Raw genomic sequence first — 6,822 nt, forward strand, 5'->3', positions numbered from 1 at the left:
TGTCCGCTCTGCATATCGCATGATCCAAAATACGAAGCTCAGTCGAGAGAATTGGCTGTATGGTACCGAGGGGCCGTCCAGCACCGAGGAGAGCAGAAGTTGGTCATCTCTCTGGCACACACAGGTTCCTAACAAGATTCGGGTGTTTCTGTGGCGTTTGGCAAGGGAGTCTATACCCACGTATGATATTCTGCACCACCGCAATATGGCTACCTCGCCGGCGTGCCAAATGTGCGGGGCGGCGGACTCCTGGAGGGATGCCTTGCTTGATTGCACAATGTTGAGAAGCACCTGGGCCTTGGCACCTGACTCCTTGGTGGCGCAGATGAGCACCTGCGACTATCCAAGCGCAAAAGCATGGTTGTTCACTATGGCAAATTCGTTATCACATGCGGACTTCACAAGGCTCGGTGTCACTTTGTGGGCGATTTGGAGCTCCAGGAGAAAGTTGATTCATGAAGGGGTGCACCAGACACCATACTCAACTAATGCATTCGTGATCTCTTTCATCAATGATCTCCAGGTCCTAGCTAAACCACATGGAAGCCCTACAGCTAAGCAGCCGCGCTTGAGCCAGTGGGTGCCACCCCGGGAAGGAACATGCAAGATCAACGTCGACGTTGCGTTGATGACAAACAGACCGGTCGGCGCGGTTTCAGCGGTGTGTAGGGATCGACATGGAGTTTTCTTAGGCGCGTCCACGATTACCTTCCAGGGTTCGGATGGTCCCACGACGCTTGAGGCCTTGGCAGTTCGGGAGTCACTCGCTTTAGCGGACGACCTCCACGAGCACAGGATCTTGGTGGCCTCGGACTGCAAAAACGTTATTGATGATATCAGACAGGGGAGTGCAGCGGCCTATGGTGCTATCATTAGGGAGATTGTAGATCGTTCCAAGTTTTTTGCTATTTGTTCTTTTAGCCATGAATTTAGGAGCTCGAATGTCAAGGCTCACAATTTAGCGAAGCATGCTCTCTCACTTGATGTTGGCCGCCGTGTGTGGTTAGGCAACCCGGGTGATCTTTCTTTCGTCATGTAAACATTGTGACGAGTTAAATAAAAGCTTCGCGAGATTGTCTAAAAAAATGCGGTTCAGAGCCCTCGAGGGGGGACGCGTGGATTTGGGGAGGAAACAACACCGCGCCGCCCCCTGCTCACAGCGCCGCCGCCCGACTCCTCTTCAACGCGCCGTACACCAACTCCTCGACGCCGGCGTACCTCCTCCGCCATACTGGGCTTCTCCCCGCTAGTAAGACCTCGCCTCGTCTCCCCCTCTTTCCCCTCGTCATCTAGGTTTCTTTCATCCGCCCGGCCATGAATGCCGCCTCATCTTCCCCGGCGAGCTCGCCAAGCACGCCGTCTCCGAGGGCACCATGGCCGTCACCAAGTTCACCTCCTCCTAGACTGATGGCATGTTGTTGGTTTCTGTCTGTACTCTTGACTCTGCCTACCTATCTGCAAGTTCTGGTAGTAGTACGTGTGCTGGGTGTTTGCCAATGCTTTGTTGGTTAGTAGTTTGTAAGAACTGAATCTGTTGCTACTTTTGGCAAACTGATCGATCTATATATGTGGTAATGCTGCAGTAGTGTTGATCTGATTAATGTTGGTTTTCCGCTCTTCTGAACACATCAATGTATGGCCATTCATATTTTAGTTGTTGAACTCTGGTTATTTGCAGACCTCCTGCATGATTTTTTACTGAATTTACCTGAATCACTGTATCCTGTTGTGCAAACAAAGATTTAGAAATAATGATGCATTCCTATACTAGTGATTTGAATTTTTACTTGGTGATTGAATTGATCTCTGTCATGTCTGCTTTCATATGGCAGCAGCTTGGTGTTACTCTGAAAACGACAAATGTGAGTTGTTTTCAAGAAAAATGAAATGAGAGTTAGCTCTCCATTTCTTGCACAAAACAAGATGAGGTTCTAGAGCGATGCTTTGATTTATCGCTTCGCTTGTCAAACCGAAGGAACCTTTCATGCCTGCTATGCACATTAGGTGTACCATGGAGCAGCTGTAGTAGTAGCTTCAGACTTGGCTTCGACAGTGTTCTGTAGTTAGATGATGGAGTGCGCTCTGACCATGTTAGCCTACTATAACATTTGTGCTGGAATTTGTGTGTTGCAATCAGAGTGTTCTTGGATAAATCAGAAGTGGCATATGCAACTTAATTATGTCGCTCTTAAGTCTTAACTAGCAAATGTACGGATGGTTTGCCGATTACTGTTGAGTAAACTATTAGCAATGTAGTACTATTTTGGCCATTAGTTCTTTTTTTTCAAATCATGCATGCATGAGAGCTGATAAAGGTACAAAAGAGGTTCATCTACAGGATGCACTACACTCATGTTCTTATTTGGACAACTTGCCGCTTCGGTTCTTTGGCATTCCATTCTTCATGTCCCACACTAATTTCTCTCTTACCCATTTTATATATATTACAGCAGCCATAGGTTTCTCGATTTCCCATCCTAAGTTTTTAGTAGAATTTAGAAGTTGGACTAAATGCATAATGTGTGCACTTGCAAGAAGATAAGAAATATATTACTAAATGAATTACTACTTCTAAGACCAAACTATTGCTTCTGGATTTACAAATTCATCTGAATCAAGTTAGTTGTTTCTGCCAGTATATGTGTATGACTTTGTAGGAGTAGTAAGTAGCACATGAGTTTCTCTGTATTCGACTTTACTATTGACCTTTTAAAGTTATTAGGATACTCTAGCACTCTGTGCAGCAATTTGCAGATTGCATCTGTGCTCACAGTGAACAAAAAAAATCTGCTAATGTAGAATAATTAGGATTTGACAAGCGCAAACATGTTACTTCTCTTGCTAATAAATGGACCTGATTAAATGAATATAGTCATAAATCTGGAAAATAAAGAACAAAAGGCGCATTGAAAGCCTTGTGTTCCATTTGGGAAACTGGCAATGGCTTGATTTATGATACAGCTACATCAATGATGAATCTTGTTTTCTGAGACGCATTTATTAACTATGCCTGCTCAAGCAATTCTTTTTGTTCTCAACAATCCGCTTCATATATTTGCTTTTCGAGGGTTGAAAATCAATGTTGAATTTTACACTTCAGGCCAAGCAGTTCATCTATGCCTGAATGCTTTAGTGATGTTGGCGTGCCGAACCATATCTATTTTTTTAGCCGAAACAGTAGAACAATTGTTCTACGGTATATTTTCATTAATTAAAAGAACAGTACAAATACAAAGTATAGTACAAATCAACCAATACCAGTTTTAGGAAACCCCATGATTAAATTAAGTGTTCTATTCTATCCAAAATCTGATCTTCTCTGACTTTGATGATTTGGCTCTGAGTTCTGAAGCTTGGAGTCCTTCTTTCAGATAATGCTTCCAAGATCCACTGATGGGGCCGCTCTCCTGAAAATTTTGTCATTTCTACTCATCCAGATGCCCCAGCAACCCTGAATAATGATGTCCATTGCAATGTCTGATGGGAGGTCTCTCATGGAGAGATGAATTTCATCATATACAGATATGCCTCTGAACTTGTTTGGTACTATGGTGTGCCAGCACCTCGAAGCAAATTGGCAATCCCAGAACAGATGAACAGCTGTTTCCTCTGTGGCATCAGCACATAGGGCACAATTATAGTCGTCCAGATACATGTTCCTCCTATGTATTAAGTTCCTAGTACTCAGGTTATCCCAAAGCAACAGCCAGAAGAAGATCTTATGCCTGAGTTTGCATGCTGACTTCCAAAGAGCTCTGAAAATGTCATGGGCTGTGCTCTCCCCTCTGATTGCTTTGTACATTTTCATAGATGAGTAATTAGGTGAGGCCCAAGTGTATGACCATTTGTCATTGTGTGTAGAAGAAGCTTGCCCATTCATTATCATCTGCAGGGATGTGAATTGATGAAATGCTAACTGGGAGAGAGGTCTGTGAAATAGTTGGCTGATGTCTGTGTGCACAAGGGCACCACTCAAGGAGATTGCCTGATTGATAGCATATGAATGGAGCTCAGGGAATGTAGTGAGGAGTGGTAGCTCTTGCCACCTGTCAGTCCAAAAGCCCACCGAATCTCCAATGCCTGCTTTACAGATAGCATGATGCTTAAACATTGGGAGAAGTTTAAGAACATCTCTCCACCAGAAAGATCCCACCTTCTGCTCCTCTGGTAGCCTGTTATGATAGTGTTTCTCCCAAATGATATTCACCCATGGTGTGTCCACTTTGTTGAAGAACTTATGCAAGAATTTCAGGAGAAGGGCCTTGTTGTGCATGTGGAGGTCTAAAACCCCAAGTCCACCATGGTTTTTAGGTCTACTAACTTTGTCCCAAGCAATTAGCACAGCCCCTCTTTCCAAGGTTCCATATTTTCTCCCAAAACAATTCATAAGATAAGTGTTGATTTGCTTAATGACTATTTTGGGTATCATCAGAGTACTCATGAAGAAAGTGGGCATACTTGTGAAGATGGATTTTATGAGGGTGAGTTTATCTCCAGTAGACAACGTGGTAGAGCAGCTTAGTAACCTAGTCTCAATTCTGTGAAGAAAAGGAAAGAAATCCTCTACTTTAGGCCTGGTAAGACACAGAGGTAGCCCCAGATAATTAAGTGGCAGAGTACCAATCTTGCATCCTAAAATGCTTGAAAGTTCAATCATCTTCTCAGAAGGAGTGTGAATAGAGATCATTGTAGACTTTGCATAGTTCACTCTGAGTCCTGTGTATTGAGCATAGTGTAATAGGAGATTTTTGATATGATGGACCTGTCTATGATCAGCCTTGGCCACTAAGATAGTGTCATCTGCATATTGAATGATAGGATAATCAGGGCAAGATGTGTGGCTGAGAGGTGACTCAATCATGGAAGCATGGCAGGCTTCATTGAAAATTATTTGTAGTAAATCAGCAGCAATCACAAATATCAGGGGTGACAGAGGGTCTCCTTGCCTCACACCATTGTTACAGAGAAATTGTTTACCAGGGACTCCATTAAGCAGAACAGATGAATACCCAGAGCCATAAATCATTTTTCCACTGGATCCACTTGGCACCAAAACCTTTAGCTTGTAGGATCTCAATAATGGTGTCATAATTCAACATGTCAAATGCTTTCTCAAAGTCCAATTTGAGAAGAATGATTTCTTTTCTGCTCTGTTGGCATTGGTGGATATATTCAAATGACCATGCTAAGCAATATTGGATACATCTGTGATTCAGAAAGCCATATTGGTTTTTGTGGACCATGCCAAGAATGAGCTTCTGAAGTCTATTTGCCAGCAGCTTGGTGATGATTTGGAGAGTGCAATTCAACAGTGAAATAGGCCTAAATTCTGCTGGTGTAACTGCATGGTCCTTCTTTGGGATGAGGGTAATGTAGGAGTAGTTGATACTCTGAATGTTAACATGGCCTGAGTGAAAATCTGCAATCAGTTTATAAAAATCAGGAGCAATAATATCCCAGCAATGTTTCAGGAAAGCAGCATTGAAACCATCAGGGCCAGGAGATTTATCTGCAGGCATATGTTTTATGACATAGTCAATCTCCTCCTTGGTGAATGGAGCTTCTAGTTCAGAAAGATCTTCATGAGGATGGAGCAGTTGATGCAACAAAAGTGGATTTGATGTTGGAACCCTGGTTCCCAGTCTGGCCTTAAATGCTCTGTATAAAATAGCAGCTTTAGCCTGACGATCCTGATGTTCATGTCCTTGTTCATCTTTCAACATGGCAATACAATTGTTTCTGAATTTAATAGTAGATTTGTCTTGAAAGTACTTGGTATTGGCTTCACCCACTTTGATTTTTCTGATTGTTGCTCTCTGCTTCCAATACTGTCTCTGATGGTCTAGTGTTATTTCCAGGTGCATCTTAAGGAGGTTTCTTCCATTGTTTTCTTCAGTAGTTAGTTCTCCGAATTCCTCAATAGTGTCCCAACATAAGATCATGAAGTTGGTGTTCTCAATAATCTTCTTCAGATCAGAAAGGCCCTTAGCCCACACCTTTAGTCCTTTTCTCAGTCTCTTAAATTTGGCTGCAATCACTTTTGCACTGTCTGTTTCTGTTACTGGTTGTGACCAAATGGAGCTAACCACATCTTTAAATTGCTGATGCTCAAGCCAGTAATTTTCAAATCTGGAGATGTTGGTTTTGGGGATGGAAGAGCCTATCTAAATCTTTATAGGCACACGATCAGAAGTGGTTTTAGCCAAAGGATAAGCAAAAGTAGCAGGGTATTTAAGGGACCATGCTTCAGATGTGAAACACCAATCTAGCTTCTCAAGTAATGGTGAATCCTGCATATTACTCCAAGTGAATCTTCTACCTTTGAGAGGAATCTCAACAAGGGCCTGCTTGTTAAGTGCTTCATTGAATAGGAGCATGTCATTAATGTTACCCCCCTCTCTGCTTCTATTGTGTGGGTATCTGATAAAGTTGAAATCTCCCACAATTAACCAGTTGTCATCATCTGGTATTTGAAAGTTCTGGAACCAATTGAGGAAGAGAATTCTTTCATTCTGTTGGCAAGGACCATAAACATTTGTTAAGATCCAAGATTCCCCATTGTGAGTGGATGTGAATTGGATAGATAGGGAGAAATCATTGACATGATAAATCTGTCTAGAGAAGACATTTTCATTCCAAGCAACAAGTAGACCACCGGCAGCTCCAATAGATGGGAGGAAAGCAAATTTAGAGATTCTTTTGGGGCAGAAGTTTCTGATAAAAGTGCTATCGAAACTTTCTTTCTTAGTTTCTTGAAGGCAGAGGACGGAACATTGTGATTCATCAATCTTATTGCCAATGGCAGGCCATTTCTTGGGGTCA

This window comes from Triticum aestivum, chromosome 3D (assembly GCF_018294505.1).
Source record: "Triticum aestivum cultivar Chinese Spring chromosome 3D, IWGSC CS RefSeq v2.1, whole genome shotgun sequence".
Classification (NCBI taxonomy): Eukaryota; Viridiplantae; Streptophyta; class Magnoliopsida; order Poales; family Poaceae; genus Triticum; species Triticum aestivum.